The sequence below is a fragment of the Epargyreus clarus genome, unplaced genomic scaffold (assembly GCF_041222505.1).
Source record: "Epargyreus clarus isolate Ecla_fem2 unplaced genomic scaffold, WU_Ecla_fem_2.2 ptg000015l, whole genome shotgun sequence".
NCBI classification, from domain to species: Eukaryota; Metazoa; Arthropoda; class Insecta; order Lepidoptera; family Hesperiidae; genus Epargyreus; species Epargyreus clarus.
Window position 1 is genome coordinate 2,291,741 of NW_027332223.1, and position 19,753 is coordinate 2,311,493.

The following is a 19,753-nucleotide window of genomic DNA, read 5'->3' on the forward strand; positions in this document are numbered from 1 at the left end:
TCCTGCTTCATAAAACAATTTCAAATGAAAAACATCCTTGGGGTGGAGTTACACGAGGCATCCTAATTTAGTCCTCGATTTCGGTGTCGGTGTCCATAAATGGCAGTGACTTAACTCAGGTAGACTGCACGCTTGTTTTCTGCTTGTACTTGCACAAAAAAATACCGAGAGTGACTACGTGACCGCCGGTTTAAGAAGAAATTGCGTTTTGAATAGACTCCGTGTATTCAACGACGATATTTCGTGACCATCGAATAAAATACTTGACTTTAATTTGTATCTCCATCTCATATTGATTTTCGGTGCTTAATTTGCGTATGAAATTATCTGTAGGACGCGCAAAAATCAATTTTGTGAACACGGCCCTTCTAACAAAGGAAAAATGTATGCTATACGACGGTAGTTTGTAAATTGTAATGTTTTTGTTTGTTTAATTATAACTAGAGTGAGTAATTATCTTGTGTGATCATTGTTATCGATGTGACTAAGAATTCCCTTTGTGCTATAGAAGATATTATAGAAGATAGTGCAATTGTTTTTATGTATTTTTTAACCGACTTCAAAAAGGAGGTGGTTATATTTTTTCAACTACATGCTGTTTAACAGGTCAGTAGATTAGAAATTTTCGGAACAGTTTTCACAATTAAATTCCAAAATTAAAAATAATGATATCTATTGTCCTTTATACTCTTTATGAATTTAGCAAATGAGCTTGTAGTTCACCTGATGGTTAGTTATAGATGCCGATATCTAAGGATTATGATTGGAGTCCTATCAAGATCTGTCCCATAAGCTTTACAATCCCTGAAGATTGAGTTTCATAAAATACATTTTCCTTTTGAATAACTAAGAAAACAGACATCGATCAGCTTAACTCTACACAAGTATCAGAGTGAGTTGCGTCGCGTGACAAGCGACAACTGTAGTTAGTCCTTGCGTTCGACATCAACGTGCGCTCGCGTCACTGAGCGGTACAAATCGTTTGCTTCACACTGAAAATTACTCGAATGAGAATTTCCTTTTTTCTAATTACTACATTTGATTCATTTTAATACAATTATTTTCTTACAGTAAAAAATGTCTCTAAAATAATTTTCCAAGGAAGATTATAGGATTAAAATATACCGGTTTTTGGGAAATTACATTTAGCATTATTTTATATTTTTGCCCATTAAAACCTTCTCAATTTCATTGATTTTTTTACCTTTTTATTTATTGTTTTTTTTTTCTTTGTTTAATTTTGAAATTTTTGTTCCTTTATACCTATGTATTGAAAACAAAACAATATATTCGTGAAACAACAATAAACTCGTTAGAGGATAATTTTTGTCAATTTTCCCGCTTCTACAATAGTTTACAAGGAAAAAATATGTTTTTGATAAATTAATCATTTAAAACGTAACACTAGTATAGAAAATAATTTGGAATAAAAGGAACTGTGAAAACAATTTGGTAGATTAATATAACGATAACACCGTACATAGTATAATTATATGTTGCTTTTAATTTTAACCTTTAGTTGAGTTAACGCGTTCGACACCAACGAGCACGTTACACCACCGTCCAATTATACACGCAACGGTTTTGACCTTTTCATTTTTATCCGCTAGGGAGGGTAATGTTTTTCGAACGTATGTCTGTAGTGTCTCATTCTTTGGCACGCCCTACAGCCAAAATATTGTTTAGTTTATGGTGGCTATGAAAAATGAAATTTACAGCACTACATTCCAAAATTTTAAGGTAAATTATGATGGAAAGTTTTAAATGTAAAATTGTCCTTATACTTATTATATTATATTTGCACATAAAAGATATATTTTAATAACAATATACACATATTAGTCATTGAAAATTATAATAATACAAAAGGAAAATGTAACTATGATTCGTTTAATTTATTTTCATATATTTCCAAAGGTTTAGAATTTGGCTGTCTTTCTCCTTACATGCAAGTCACATGAAAGTACAAGTTCTTTCAAAGAAAATTTGGCAGGGTTGACAAATTAGTTATCAATAGGTGATGACAGAACCCATTCACTCGCTCAGTAACTATGTAACATCGTCTCTCGCATCGCAATTAGCCGGCCGGTAACAATAGATGAATTACAACGACACAGGTACTTTATTCATTAGAGAAAAATATTGAATAGACGTATTGTTAGTGTTAATTGTTTGTTGTCAAACTTGTAGGAGTGGCGGTTGCAGGTGGTGGAGAATATGTTCGTTTAAAGGTATAAGTGGCTAGAGGGAGATTACTTGGGGATTTTTAGGAGAGGAGAATGCTAGGGGAGTCACTACCTAGAGGTGTGCTAATAAATTGAATAAAACTCAACTTGAAAGCTTTGTTTTATATAAGTGGGCCTAATTAGAAATACAAATTGTAGTTTAAAAACTAAGAACCACGCTAAAATCGCACGAGGAAAATCGTTAATTCTGATTCCTGACGATCCTGATGAGGAGAATGGGATAAAATTATTAAAATCGTGTATTGTCATCGGTTCTTGATAATTGTTCAAAATTAATCGGACCGTTTAATGTGGGTAAAAATCGAGTTCAATGATTCCGTTACATACATACATACAGGTCAAGCTAATAAAAGCGGATCCATCCGTTAAAAAAGAGATAAAGAGGTTATTACTCCTTTACAATTTACTTTAAGAATTCTTCTTCTTCTTTAAGAGATCTTTGGGGCCTCAACAGAAGCGCTGTATTTTCCTCGAGTTAGGTTCTTAGGTTCTTCTCAGAGCAAGAGATTTTTTCCTTCGCCTGCAAGTGTAATGATCAAAAGGCGTTAGAATAACTACAAACCTTTATTACCGAACCTCAGCGTTTCCAACATAACAGTTTCTATAATGATTCTCTAAATGGTTGGTCAGAACATTGTACAAAACAACAACATTTTACCAAACACGTGCTATTCTTTATTCATGCCAGTTCTAATACAGGACGGAAGCGCAAGCATTGCCAAACAATGGTCTCTATTGACGTAACACTCGTAGTTACGTGTACCAAAACAACTATACGTTGGTAGCAGTATTTAACTAAATCTGTACGAGAGAAAATACGAGCCAAATGAAGCCATTTTACCTGCAATTGATGAGCATAATGCTATGTAAACTAAAATTACAATTGGTTTAACGATAAATTAAAATGGAAATACTAATTTGTACTAGTAATCAATCAATTATATAAATCATATTTAGAAGTCGCACGCTTAGATGCTATGAGATACAATTTGTGTGAGCACAAAATCTTTTCAAAACAAGTCAGATGATGTAATCAGTAAATTAGTTCCAATGTCTGTGTAAATACTTGCTGTTTAATTAGCACACAACATCTTAACGTATTTAGGTGTTTAAGCCAAGAATATGTTTACTTTAAGTGCATGTGGTTTTATCTTTGCTGTTAACTACTAGTTAAAAAAATATCCACACAAATTTAAAAAAATACCTATTGGTTCTCTCGAATTAAATTGATTAAGCATCTTAGGAAGGCTTTCCTGATATTCAATATAAGAGAGTTAAAGCTGCATCTTGATCGAAACCCTAACGTACTCGTATGTTCATTTGAAATGATTTTGAAATGATGTTTATATAAAGACACAAACGAAATCTATTCTCTAAATATAATCATATTATTTATTTCAATTATCAAGATTACTGGATACTGTTAGTACTCTAAAACACAAATAAAAGAGGATATTCAATAGCTAGTAAAAATATTGGATCAAGAGTATTTCCGCTGGTGTGTTCTGATCTGAAAGATGCGGTAAAACATTTGTACCTCCACGAAACGTTCCAATTTAGTTCTCAGTGTCGCAACGCATGTGTAATGAACTTGACGTATGACTCCTGTCCTGTTTGAATTTATTTTGTTATTTTCATCGCATGAAAAAATTACGTGTCCATTCCGTTGCTGCTGTATTCTCGGTGCATTATGTTCTCGTTATTATTTCGGCACGCTATTGGCACTGCGTCAAGCCGCGGCCGGTTCACCTTCGCCTTTGCAGCAACGACATACGTACCAACACGAATGCCCTTAGTGGTGGAGATCGTGATTCAAATCGGACGATTTCTTTACGTCCTACATGGAGCTCGAGTGATTAATATTCGCAAACGTTTCTTTATTTGAACATGTTTTCTTCGTTAGCTTCTGTAGAAACTGCAACTGTCTTTAGATCTTCAGTTGTATCGATTAATATATTCTGCAATAGTATGTATTGTAATAAACACTAAGAAACAATAGCATATTTTTAATATTTTGATATCTTTTACATTTTTAAACGACTTCGAAAAGGTGGAAGTTCTATGTTCTGCTGTACGTATTTTTATTACTTGTTTCTATGGAGAGTTAAGCCGTAAACACGGCTACTATTTAATTCTAGTAAACAAATAATTGTATTTACATTATTAAAATAGTAATGCTTGATAGTAAATGCTGTCAGGCCATGCGCCTGTTAGGTCACCTGTCACGTGAATTGTAAAAAGCTGACAAAAACTGGTAACTACCGTTTTTCTATTATTCTTGGTGTCGGCTCGAGTCGATTACTCTTGAATGTTTTTATTACCTAAATGCTCGGAAAAGATTAGTAAGTTACATTTTTGTGTCCAGTTTAATTTATCTTTGTTGCATTTTTTCGCCTTCTTCTTACTTCCCATTCGTGAAGAACATTTTGAACTCTTAAATGGTTCATAATAACAACAAACATTTTGACTTAAACCATGGGAAATATTTAGCAAACTAAAAGGAAGTAATGCATCAAGATTTAAGAGTAATCGAGATTTATTACTCGAATATATTTTAATTAACGCGGGAGACTTATGATAGAAACAAATCGCCTGAAATGTAGGTATGAAGTGTAACACACATTATTATCAAAAAAGCAAACGCGCCCTCATTTACATACACATTCTGTTTGTAGCGTAATTATGGGGAATCATTGAATGATTTTTTCGTTGGGATAAAGCAGATCTTCGTTCTTGCATTTTCCTTCTCTCCGTTCATATTGATTCTGGGGAATTGCAACGAATCGGTAATTGAATCATCAATAAATGAGGTTGCTCGTTGTCCGCAATTGGCGAATTTTAAGTATTTTGTGCTTCAGAGAGCACATTTAGTAGTAAGTTCCGATTGTTTTTGCGTAAGTTACACATTAATTAGATTATATGGAGTCTTGCTAGCACGCAAGATTCCATACAATACTATAAGACTCCATATATGTGCATCCCTGATCATCCCATACACATTGTTGCATTCTAGCGGAAGATAAATAATTTGAGCTTCGTGACTCGCAGAAAATTTATTGACTTCCACGTGACAAATCTCTTTCCATTTCTCAAGTTTATCTTGAATACATTTACTAGGGATGAGTCAGGTACCAGGATTCCTGCCACGTGTCCCCCACAAGGTGAGTGCCGTGCTCGCCAAGATTCCGGTTTTCTCAGAAACGCTGAAGGAATGCCGGTCTTGAAATATCCACTTCCATTAACAAGAATCGGTGATATCATTCTGTTTACTTCCCGTTCTTGCATTGTTCTATTAATTTATTTCATTTGACTTCCGTTTTTTCTAATTTTCGAAACTTCCAAAGACGAATTTACTTATGAATTGTAATGTTTATTAAAATAATTCTTGTCTACTACTACTTTTCGGCTGGTTAAGATTTGTGTAAATAAATAAAATTTTCCTTAATGCTCCTATTGGCAGTGATGATGCTACATTTGGCTACTGTAACGGTTCGCTCTTAGTTTTATCGCGCTATCGTCTAAGAGCTGGCAACGTTTTTGAGAGAGAATTTCAGGTAGGCCAGTTTTTAGATATGCTCTCTCTCTCACTCTCCCGGACATCATACGGGCTATCTGGCTGGCGACAGTGGTTGCGCTCATCAGTGCGCATCGTACCTGTACAGGTAAAATATCAATTTTTCAAATCATTTTAAGAAGTTTTTTTTTTTTATTGTTTTTATTGGACTTTTTGCAGGATGAATCTATTATTGCCAGGCATTTTTAGTGTTGTTTTAATTGTGCCAAGCGCCAATTTTGAATGCAAAAATTTTTTTTTTTCGAATTATTTTAGTATGGCTGAAATTTTAATATGATGTTATTTAAGTAACTAAAAACACAAATTTAATTTGCCAAGCAATATCGATTGTTAACCTTCGGCCAGATCGATCTAAAATTGAAAAGTGATTGGGCATATTGGAGGAGTGCAGACAATCACGTGCTAGTCGCGCAAGCGAGATAAACGACAACAGCTGTTTGTAGTCAAGATGGCGTCAGTTTAATCACGTCGATGCATTTATTGCCGGTATTTTTAATGTTTTTAATGAAATTGTGTTACAATGGCTAGTGAAAAATTGAAGAGTGTTTTTTGTAAGGACAGAAATGGAAAAATAATCTCTTTTGTAGAAGATAAACTGAAAAAGTGTAAAGAAGTTCTACGAAAATACGATTTTATCTGGTTTGTTGGGGAACAATTACCATCATTAGTTGCCGACATTATAATTAAAGGAAAAAATTAAAAATAAAAGCACTTATAAATTTTTTTACCCGAAAAAAGTATAAAATTTTTCATTTTATTGCAGATAATAATTTATTACAAAAAGATGATACCAATTCAAAAGACGATGATGACAATGAAAATGACAGCAGTGATGAAGATGATGACGACGACTATCAAAATGCCTCCCTCTTTTGTGATACAATTATTGATTAAAAAAAGTTTGGAAAATCCAAAAGTGCACGACTCATAATGCTCATTTAATTATGAAATATAAAAAAAAAACTTAATTCGTTCAAAATTAATTGCCGAAAAAACAGCTGTAGTAGGAAGAAGGTACTGCACAAGCGCCCCTGGTGGAATAAATGTACATAATATCTATAGATATACAGTCTTTTAGTTTTCGTTTTTTATTAATTGCAATTAAACGACACTGAATTAATTAATCATTCGCATTCAGTGACCTACAATCGTCGATTAGAATTTTTTTTTTTTAAATTTAACTCAAATGATGGATTTTTTCACAAGTTACAGTGTTTTCAGGTTTCACACATGACGGACAGGAAAATTTTTTGACCTATTTTGGTGTTTTTTTCCAATTCTATTGCAGTAAATCAATTTTTAAAAAGTATGGAATTAATCTCCATTAAATAATCTCGACAATAGTATGCAAAATATCTTGATTCCGTGAACTATCAAGGCTATAATAATAAATATAGCCGCCAAAATGAAGCGAAAAAAATTTTTCGATCGTAAAGCACTCTCTGATGCTTCGCATCATGAGTCGTGCAAAATCGAGATTTTGTAGAAAAATAAATTATTGTTTTGATTCCGTATTAATCCACAGATTAATTTAATAGTTTTCAATCCTTTTTCTGTAATTTATTTGACAACTATTTCTATACCAAGTAAAATGATACCACTCCACTTTTCAATTTTAGATCGATCTGGCCGAAGGTTAACAATCGAATTATTGCTTGGCAAATTAAATTTTTGTTTTTAGTTACTTAAATAACATCATATTAAAATTTCAGCCATACTAAAATAATTCGAAAAAAAAAAATTTTTGCATTCAAAATTGGCGCTTGGCACAATTAAAACAACACTAAAAATGCCTGGCAATAATAGATTCATCCTGCAAAAAGTCCAATAAAAACAATAAAAAAAAAAAAAAACTTCTTAAAATGATTTGAAAAATTGATATTTTACCTGTACAGGTACGATGCGCACTGATGAGCGCAACCACTGTCGCCAGCCAGATAGCCCGTATGATGTCCGGGAGAGTGAGAGAGAGAGCATATCTAAAAACTGGCCTACCTGAAATTCTTGTTTTCTCGACGTTGCTAGCTCTCGTACTACTAGGAATGTTTGTCAATGGCCTCTGCGAATGTTATGGTTTTGAAATGCGTATCGAATTTGAATCACTTGTCAACTGAACTCATCTGGTGCGGTGCCAACGACTCACGCGCCTTGACCTCGCGGTATGTCGCACAGTGTCAGCGATAACGGTGACCGTTGGACTTATAGCTCTTGTGCCACAAATCAGTGTCGAGACTTTCATGATTGACGATTGTTATTTATTGGGACTTCTTCAATCATACCTAAACCTCACACGGCCGAAGACCACATCAATATTAGCTAAAGAGCAATCAGCTACATTGACCTGTTCGTGTGATGAGCGATTGTTTAAATTCTGGTAATATTGAGGTTTAATAATAATAGACGCGCTTTTATCTTCCGTTATTCATTAAATAATTTCTACAGAGACTCGTGTCTGCAAAATAAATACTTGTGTAAAGGCAAATGTCATCGCCTAGCGTCCTTCCACGCTATAATCTCATTATTTCAAATCCGATTATACCGGACCGGCAAAGCGAATCCCACGGTATTATAATAAAGGGAAATTTAAATAAAACCCCTAGAGCGATTTGTTCAGGCTTATATTATTTACCGTTGAGAACTTTGTACAAAGTTTTGTAATGTCTTTAGGAAAATGCTCTCAAAAATTTAGGATCCCTTTGCGACATTACTGTTCTTACTTTAACTTTAAGACTCTTAGGAATACTTGTTTAATTTTTATTTGACTTCTATTATTATATTATAACTTGCTATAAAATGAAATGGAATCTGAAATGTACCAATATATACGCAATTAAAATAAAATACGAGTTCCTTTTGTAAGATAAGGGAAGGTATATGCGAAATATTTTTATCTCGTATTGTATTGCAATATCGGTCTCCGTTAATTACAAATGTGTTCCGTAAGGAGCCATATCGAAATCGCCATTATCACTTTATCAATATGTGTCGATTGCGTATTCATTACCTCACTTAACATGCGTTTATCTGATACAGTTTCATCAGTATGCAGTCTATTGTTGATTGATTTCTTTGTATGACTTCATATTTCTTTCTATGTTAATCCAACTCCCACATTATTACTTGGGAAAATTTTAGAATAACATTTAACAATGAATTCTCTTGAGGTTTATGTGTTCTTGTAACATAAATAAATAATTATTATTTGCATTATATCCAATCCAGTTTTATTGCAGCTGTACTGCTTATACCCCTGAGACATTCCTGATAGCATTTTTGTTTTATATTCTCTGTCGTTCTTAAATGAATTCTACTTTCCTTGGTTAATAAAGCAAATCACGTAGAAATTAAAGTCGAAATACTGAAATATTCGAATGCAACAATTTAGCGTATAATCTTATGAAGGATCGTACGATGATAGAGAGGCTCCTATGTTAAGTGGTTCAAGTGGCACGTACGAAATTGATTCGCGTTGATTGAATAGCCCACTATAATTAGCTATCGTGCGCCAGTCTTCATATTTGCCCCAGCATCCGATGACGTAACGCGTTGCATCTGTAAGGGCATACGTGACCTACGGCAACGTCAACCGTAGCCATAATATTTTCTATTGCGTTTTATCGAATGCCTACATATGGATTGCACGGTAAATTCTAATATAGATTTATTCAGTGCGCAGATGTTGTGTATTATGTACTAATAGTGTGTTTTGTATTTTCTATATGGTTTCGTTTGGTAACAAACGTGTTAATTTAAAACATAAATTAGTAGTTTACTAAAATATAGATTGTATTTATTATTGTAATGTATTTTACTCATTTAAAACGTATGTTTTAATGTTGTAAAAATATCTTTCGAAGTGCAATTATAACTTAAATTATTTGTTTATTCAAATGCTACGTGGAAGTATTTTATAACAATCTACAAGCACGTGGCACGTCGTAAATGAATGCATTATTATGTATCTCGTTACGGTAATAATTAATTCGTTTACTCTTCATATTACACAAAAGCTCCTTTATTATTTACATCTTCTTTGTTTTGCTGATAATTTTATACAGCTTATTAAATTGAAAAAATATTTTCGAAATCGTTCTTTAATGAAAATATTGGCCAATACAATGTATTCTGAATTTCTGACACATGTTTCAGTTCTTTTATTCCTTAGAAGTCAGATTGGATTTCATACAGCGAGCATCCTACAGGGATTCTACCTTGATCCTAAAGTTAGATCTGCAAAGTTTATGACTGTATCGTTTCATTTTGTGCAGGCTTTATAATCTCAACAAATGCATAATCGACTTACATAGGTAAACGGCGCGCGCCGTGGCCGCGAGCCAAATCCGAAAATAGACGTACACTTTGCGTTTCCCACCTCGCCATTACATTGTGGTCACGTGTGTTTGCCTCACTTTTATCTCGCCTCCGCTCGATTTTGCATTGTTTGTACGACGGATATACAGACCGTTTATAATATCTTGATTGTCGCGTTTTATTTCTTCAATCGTTATGTTTATACATTTTAGCGAATTAGTTTTGCTGTACTTTTACGTTTTCTTTGTTTGGTCTTGTTTAATAAGAAGAACGTTAACAATATTATGATTATTGTAATCCAATTTATTATTATCGTAAAGTTCAATCTGTCACGGTAGTAAAATGAGTTTTAAGGTAACATTATGATAATATCGAAGAACTTAATCCTATTTCGTTTTGTACTTTAAATGTGTAGAATCTAATTTTGTTATTTAGAGTGTAGCTCATTTTTATCTTCCATTGTTTAAATAACATAGGAGATAATGTAGCAATGGTTCACTGTAATTTATTTCATTATCATTGTTTGTGTATGTATTCATAAACGTGTTACTCTATTTATATGCGTTGTATAATTTAATTAAGTCAATTGTAGCGGTCGATCGTAACTTGCTCTCTCAGTCAAACTCAATCCATTAGCAAGCTAACAACAAAATATCTCTAATCTACGATCTGACTTCCCGTAACAACAGTGCTGTCGATTTCGAAATTAAAATCCTACGCTCCAACTGGTCCGTCCTTGTATAAACAAAGTAACTAAATAGACTCCTAATGTAACACGCAATTTTTTTGTGACTATTTTTTTAATGGAAGCTGTATGAAATTGTTGTTACCATCATCTATTATCGACCTCGCAATATGATATGAATCTTCTATAATGTCGTTCCCAAATATCTTGCTGTCTCTTAGGACTACCTATGAATATATACCTGCTACGCCGTATACTACATCTGACAAATGATTCTCCTCAGGAGTCTGTTTATTTACTTCATCTATGTCTCTCGTTGATCAGATCTAACCAAAGATGACCTTGACTTCGACTGTGACCGGTTGTGACTAAGCATCGTTGAATCGATCACAGGAAGTTGACGAAGGAGCAGACGTACCGAGCTCACTTCCTGCACTCGCGAGGTTTCGCACACTCTCCAGCGACCTTCGTTCATCCAATGCTCTAGTCGAATCTAATCCAACCGTAATACAATTTAGTTTCGCTTACCGTTGACCATAATAATTATCTTGCGAAATGTACATTGTTTGGATATTGATGAATACGTAAGCAGGTTCTATTTGCATTACAAATGTTTACCTTATTATGGTAATACAGTTGCAGTAACAATTATTGGCAATGCGTATTGTAACGTGGAAAATTAGAAATTTATGACTATTGTAGTTTATAAAGGTGAATATATTGTTATGATATAATATCAAGGAAGACGTAAATGTTTTAATTTATTAGCAGTTGCTTCATTATTTGCGTTGATTTCTATTACATAGCTATATTGCTTGTTAACAGTATCGGTTATGATTATATCATCGTTAATAAAGTCTATTAAAGTTTTTATTATACATTAATTCTGTGTTATATATTTTATATTTACTTAATAATCTGTCGGACATGAAACATAAAAACTGCCATTCAATGCCTAAGATGGCTTTTATAAAAACAATTAAATGACGTTAATGCCAATAGTAAATTTAAAGTGAACTGAAACCTATCTAAAGTGGCAACCTTGCTAATAGTTAATCTAAAGATTAACGAGTGGCGGATCGTGTGACACTGCGCGGTTTAATTGACTTTACCGCAATAAAACCATTTTTTTAAATTAATCCTATTAGTTTCATTTAACTAACTGTAGTGTTTAATGACAGGTATTGTCTAGACAATGTTATTCACGTCCAAATTAAGAAACATTTAGAGTTTTTCAAATCAAGTCAAATCAAATATTTTTTATTCAAAGTAGATTCTTTACAGAATTCTTTTTGAACGTCAATATATCTACCGCTACTTCACAAGGTTAATAATTATAATTAAATCATTAATTTTTTTTTTTACAAAAAGATCACATGTTATAGAACCGACAGTCGAATTCTCGAATAGATAGGTACTGCATATCGGAGTAGAAGAGTAGAGTGGGAGTTAGAGGGGTTCCAGCTTACGGGACTGATGACCTTAAGAAGGGAGGTGATAGAGGCTCGATGCGAGCAACAGGGGACTGATTGTCGTTACACACCTTGGAACTTGGGAGAGTCCTTCATACATATTTATAAGCAGTAGGAGAATGAAATTGTTGATGTGGCGATTGTACATCAAAAAATCATAATCCATTTGTAAAGGCAAATGTAAGGTCACATTTCTTAATTATTATTATTAAAGGCTTACTAGTGGATGTATGTGAATAACTACTGAGTTCGGAACTCGTTCGTGATGGATATACATTAATACAAATAGTAATTTAAAGGCGGTCACGTTTCGTTTCTGTTATCGACCATCTACCTGATTGCGTTTTACATTGTCGCGGCCTATTCGGACAAATTTACCGTTATTTTTATAATATATATAGTTGCTATATATTCTGTATGATGCCTGTTGTTATGAAATTGAAGTAGAAAACAACCATGCAGTTTACCTGATGGTGTGTAGTCAATGCCGCCTACAGATTGTAGTTAAACGTTCGTAATCTGATGTAGCTACGTTGATACTCCTGAGAATAACTTATAAATCTTATGTAAGTTTACCTTATCAACTCCTTTCAAACCATAACATTTTAGAGCTTGATACTGCTGCTTTACGAGAGAAAAAGGTGTAATAACAGTGCCAGCGGAGTCTGACCACAAAGATAGTTTTAATGCTCTTTAATAACATGTTGGCTTTACTAAATTCCATGAGACTAATGTTCTATTTTACTCTAATTAGTCCACTAATTGATTGTTTGAAATTTGATTGCCTTTTATAGGCATTTAAAGAATTCTATGTCAATCCGCTCCATGTCCTTTGACATCCGGTTGCTGGTCGCAGTCAGACATTGTACGGCGAATTAATTTGAAGCAGAATGTTGTTCACGGTTGATCTACTTCTGCTGAGGAATTTGTACTTCGGTTATCTTATCTGTGATGTTATACTACAAGAGTATGATAGCTGTCTAAAGTAAAGGAGTAAATAACTTTCATTACGTTGAGTTGTATGCCTAATGGTGAATTGGAAAATTAATCTCACAACAACATGTTTAATTTTGTCTATAGGCTCATTGGATTATTAGGTATTTGATCCATTTCTGATGTTCAGTTTCTAAATAATTATTCCATGTTAGTTTTTATGTCGAACTTCACCGGTGTTGTCATGAAACCTTATTATAAATCCTCCTCGCATTTTCAGTCCTCTTATTATTAATTGATTTCATATTAATAAACGATTTTCGCGCTTGACATAAGGTAACAATAGTGAGTGGAGATACGTTGTTATCATTACTACCATCTCGGGAGGTGTTTTTGCTATTGAGAAGAAACGGCACAAGAAAGTACCTATATAATATAACGAGTATTTTTACTATTTGCACCTGGATGAATTACCTTCTTATAAATCTCTTACCTACTCCTACAAATACCAATGAAATAACACCTTACTTAGACAAATTACCCGGTTTTAAGAAAAAAAACCTCGATTCAATTTCAAAATTTAGTCTGTTCGAAGATTAGTGCCCGGGTACTATAGGCGAAAACCGACATTGTTTTTCCCACCTAATATTGTCTACCGAGGCGTTGCTGCCTGTAAAGACTAAATTGAATGCCTTTGTTACGGTTCCCTTAGTACACCCCTCAAACCAGAATACAGCACCAGTTGACACAGCTGTTATAAGACAGGAATAAATTTTATTTATTGCATGTTATTGTTTAGTCTGCGTTAAGGTCAGAGGTGTCTGGAAATCTTAATAACCGACCTAACCCAATTACATTTTTCTAAAGCATTCCTCTAGCAATAGCAACAGCCTCCTTATCGCCCGTACACACATTATCACGTCGTAAATCATTACTCGTATTACATTGCTTGACTTATTTTGCACGTACTAATCAGCCTCGTAATTATAAATTATAAGTTTGAGGCGTTTATGAGAAGTCTGCACCAAACGATAATTCCATTAAGTGACGTGAATAGACTATTTTTTAACATATACGTTTTGCAAGGATATGTTCTGCTGTATAGAGTTCCTAACAGGATAATTATTTTTATTCATAAATTGGCATTCGAATTTTATTTGAAGTAACAAAAATCGATAATATCATACGTCCCGCACGACTAGGCGCTCAGCATGCTAGTCTGACCCAGGAAGTTCAAGGCAGAATATAAATTATGAATTTAGATTTCTATTATGGGCCCGGGTTTTTGTGTTCCAATCGTTCTCATGACACAACGAGCACTCGCATGCAGCTATAAACGTGGAAAATGTTATTATAGTAATGACATATTCCGTAAAATCAATATGAAGCGAACATAATATGTGTCCGCGGACAAGTGTGGCTTATGTTTACATTATTTATTTACGACTGCTGATTAGTTACGTACCTATAGATAATGTTGTAACAAAGGAGTACAAAATAAGAACAGTACGTAATTAAATTACTCATCAGCGTATTCGTAACCTATGAACTTGAAGCATTATGACTTGAATTATGGCAGTCGATATGTTGAAATTATTTTAATTTGCATTACCATTTATAGAGTGTTGATGTTAAAAGAACAATGCTGTTTTGGAGAGTTTTTATTCGTTAACAATGTCTGAAAAATAAATGAAATTTTTAAAAAGTAAAATAACAATATTAAAATGTTTACCCGTCTACCCATCTAGATAGCTGTGAACAAATTTGGAGGAGTCAAGCTAAGATGAATTTACAGGGACTTTCATAAACCACTTGTTATTTAAAAATAACATAAAAAATTAGGGTTTCTAAGAAATCGAAAAATAAAAACGATGCCAGAATTTCTGTAAATACTTAGATTTACAGAAATTCTGGCATAAATATAAGTGAAACTTATATACGCACATCCATAATATTAATCAAATAATTTAATGATGACATGTACCTATATAGTTGGTACACAACGATCGCCCGAGTTCTCTGAACTCGCTGAGGTCACGATGTTTTGAAAGTTATCAAGAGTAATGAGTTGATGCAGGGCTCTTATTGCCGGCGTGATTTATTGATTGCTTATTGTTCAATATCGTATTGACGTTTGTGTGGCTGTTATCTTCCTTCATTTTATCCTCCTTGGACATAGACGTTTCATTGTTGGGTTTTAACCCATAGCCAATTAACCTGGAATCTATGCGTAATAGTTAAACTGTGTTACATAATTTTGTGATTTACTTTAATTCTACTATTTATTTAATCTTTGCTTATTCTTTTCCTGTGTAGTTGACATTTTCCTATAAGTGGTACTTGTGTATCAGTTAATTCTTAAATTAGTTAAGTTTATTAATTTTCTTCCTATATTTGAAATCTGTTCAAATAGGCTATACGTGGTAGACTTTGGTGTACTATTATGTTTTCTCCATATTTCTATTCAGTGTTTCTAATGCTCTAATAATATGTCGCCCGGTGGTCCAAATTAGACAATTTGACCATTTGTAGATAATTTGTGAATTTAATTGATAAAACTAAAGCTCGTCACTAAACAACTCACTAAACCAAAAAAAAACCGGTTACTGAACAAAACAAAAATGTTCTTGACTGTTTTGTCTTTGCCTATTTATATAGATTTTATCAATTATCAATAAATCATTATTATCAATAAATTTTGGAACTGCTCCTAATGCATTTCCGCTTGCAACCACTATATATAAGTATATATGTAGATGTCTATGTCAGTGATGATGAACATTTATAAATTGTGTGGGGCTGGGATACAGGTAGCGATGTGGCCTAAAATGTACAAGCAGTATGGAGTATTAACGCAAGAAAAACGATAATAATTTACATACGAATACCGTAAAAAGGTATAAAGCGTCCATGTTTATTGCTCGAAAGCTAGCCTATTTGATGACTTACTGGCTTACTTTAACTTAAAGCAGTTAAAGAATGATCGATCCAATAATAAAAATAGAAATTTACAGATCAATGTTTTGCCGAAAATATAACAATTAATGAAGATACAAATCAAATCAAATCTAAATTTGTATCTGTCAGATACAAATTTAGATTTGATTTGATTTGTATCTTACAGATATCTCTTGATTTTCTTACTAATGGTATATCATTTGTGGTTTCTTGTGAAGTATATCTTTCGTTTTAATGAAATGGAAATGTATATTTAGTTTTTATACATATACTCGATACAAATATAGTTATGTTTCGAATTCATTTACATAATGTATACATAGAAGGTTATATTGCGACCCTTTTGGGTACGCAATTGTGAACGCTTAGAGCTTTCGTTTTATTCTTAGCTTAGACTACCTACATCAGGTTTGCGTTACGCTAGAGCGGCGCATATCGCGTATAGTAATCGCGTTTAGATAGCAGATGATGAAACTGCCGACAATATATTGTAATGTATTCGCATTGTGCAACGATCCCTGGAGTAACTCGCATCCGCATCGGAGTCGGTTGCGCAATGGTGCCGCACCGTCGTTTCCCCTTTATTAGGTCGATCTATTTTAGTTTGTTATCGCTGTTACCATTGCCAATATTTAGACTATGCGAAGGGATTGCTCGAGTACGGCTCAATGTAATCCCGCCTACATATCGACAGCCATACCGGTTTACATAACTAGGCCTATAACATTTCTCTGTACGTCTTTGGCCCTTGACACTATTAGCACTCGCGAATATGTGTTTTTCCGTCTACTATGAAATCTGTACTTACTCGTTCAATTTCATTCGGTTTATATCATTTTCGACAGAATTATTTATGGAAAGCAATCTTACTTAGATCTCATTCATGTGTACACTTATGTGATCGATTACAGGTACACGTAGGATTCAAGATTTATTTGAAATTGTCTTTCTGAAATGGCTACATAATATTATATGGACTTCATATATGCTTATTAATTATCTTTTATGTAAAAATAATTATTAATTAAATGGGTATTGAGTTAAAGTATAAAAAATGGTGCAAAAAAAAAAAGATTGGTGTAGAACATATGCGGATAAGAGCATTGCTACTTTGTGTATCTACTTTAATATCCAATAAGTGTTTCACATAGATCAGTGCCAGATCCCACCGTTCTTCGGAAAAACTTTAATGAGATTTTCAGAGATCAGGAACTTCTTCAATATACCCAAACTTTTATTATAGTTATTATGTCGATATAATAAGAAATATAAGAAGGGTGATAGTAGCTTTCTGTAGAGTATTTAGCTTGAGTAAACGGATTAAGTAGTCTGTGGGTAATAATTAAAACCTTTGTTGGAAGCACCTGTTCCGTACTTGATGCTGTATTATTCATTTGATTATCATAATATTGAGCGTATATTTCTTCATGTGAGAGATTATCTGTGTACATAAAACTTAAATTCCTTACAATTTATTTCATGATTAAAATTCCGTTTTTCTCTAATATATCAAAATATCAATTTCAAAAACCTTTTTATGTGGCTTGTTGTCATATAAAAGGGTTCGCTTTATAAATAGTCGCCCTTTCAAATATAAATGGATCCTCTCTCATGCCACTTCCAATCCAGTACCTTTTGACCCGGGTTTTGTAATCCACAAGGGATTGACCCTCGACCGGAGGTGATGAAATTGTTATAAGGGAAACCTTTTTTATCTACTTGTCGTATATCAAACAAGTCAACGACATGCTAGAAATTGGATTTTTCGCAAATAAGGTCATAAAAATACGCTATTTCAGTCAAGTTAAATGTAGACATTCGTAGACATTCGTTTGCTGAATCTCGTTTTTAATAGGATTAATATTTTGCCTATAATATTACCAATAGATTTCACGGCACTTCAAGTTATTTATCTGTGCAGACTTTCTCGTATAGCTTTAAAGTAGCCTTAAATGAAAACGGCTTGTTGTTTAATAGTTATCGGAACAAAGAATATTAATAAGTAATATTATTCTTCAATTTCTAAGTTTTATTAGCATCTTTAAATGAATCAATAGTTTTATCATAACTACTGTGTACACAGTGTTACTTATTAAAGTACAATGTTACACAAAACTTGACAAAGTAATTCAAAACGAAGCGTTCACAACAGCAATCTATATTTGAATGTTTCGCTCTCTCGTTAGAGATAACCCCCGTGTCCCTGATATCGTAGTAATTATCACATTATCAATCAAACTAGGCGCAGTAAACAAGCCCGGTCGGTCAGAGGTTATCACAACTCTGTTTACATTTACATTACCAACTGCACTCATAAGGAAATCGTCTATTACTGCTACTATACGCTTCTGTGTTACATAGTTCTTTCTATCATAATGGCCGAGTGGAATATTTTAATATGTACCATTTTACTTGTCGTTTAGTGTTTAAGGAATTGTGTCGTTTAGTTTATCAAGGCCCATAGTTGTAACAGTTATCTTGTTTTAGTTGGGCACTTGACTAATCACATCTTATTCATCTCGCGGTTTGTTGGTAGTTTTAAGTGACACTTTTTTTTTGTTTTTTTTTTTTGTTTTTTTTAAATATAAGAGTAGCAGACGAGCATGCAGTCCACCTAATGGTAAGTGACTACTGCCAGTCCACCTAATGGTAACATCTGTAATCAACCCCAGATAGGATTAGATATTCCTACCTGAGATCGGCAACAGATGCGCTACCCCTGAGGACTAAGCTGGAAAATTGTGTCTCCCTTTCCAAACCCTTCAAACCGGAACACAGCAGCGCCTAACACTGCTGTTATTAGGTAGAAATAAATGTTGTTCGTAATTTTACTTTACCTTCACTGTTACTGTTTATGTGACAGCATATCATTAAAATGATATCAACAATTGACAACTGTTTGAAATAATGATAGATAATAATTTATGAGCAGGTGCATTGCTAGTATACCGGCAAGGTCATGCCCATGCCATAATATGTGAAGAAAAATTGCTGTTGCCTATTCTATGTTTCCTAACGTTATGTTTTCAGTTTCACTTTCTTATTCAACTTTATAAAGTTTCTATACGAATTAATAACTATGGTCATTTGACTGTGTGGTTCTTGTGGTTACAGAAGCTAGTTAGTTGCTTTGCGTTTTGGTTTCATATCTCAGTCGTCAGGAGAATCTCTTTATCTGTGCTACATTAAGCAACATTTAATTTTTGTTTATAAAGATAACATCGTCTTATCACATTTCCAAGTGTTTGTTTTGAGCGTAATTATGCTTTCACTATAGCTTGCTTTTAAAATGATTGTTCTTTTGAACTATGTTTGACTTTGTTCATGTTGGCAGTCGTTCTTGAAAATGTTTATCTAGAAAAAATGGATTTGATCACTGTTTATCACACGATTCACATTGTTGTGTCACTGTTTACCACACGATTCACATTCAAATATTTAAAGAAGTGCATTTTTCACATTTGGGATGCCATATAATTTAACTTCGCCGAGACCACGCAGGGAAAATCCTATTCCTGGATTCTTAGTTATGTATTTCGCAACCAAAACTAAATGTAAAGAAAGGTGCTTTTAT

General features: G+C 33.4%; 1 protein-coding gene across 9 annotated transcripts in view; it reads left to right on the forward strand.

Annotated features, from left to right (window-relative positions):
* The window catches only part of sky (GTPase-activating protein skywalker), a 92,374-nt gene that overhangs the window by 23,186 nt on the left and 49,435 nt on the right, over positions 1–19,753 (forward strand). The gene's annotated exons all lie outside the window — the stretch shown is intronic.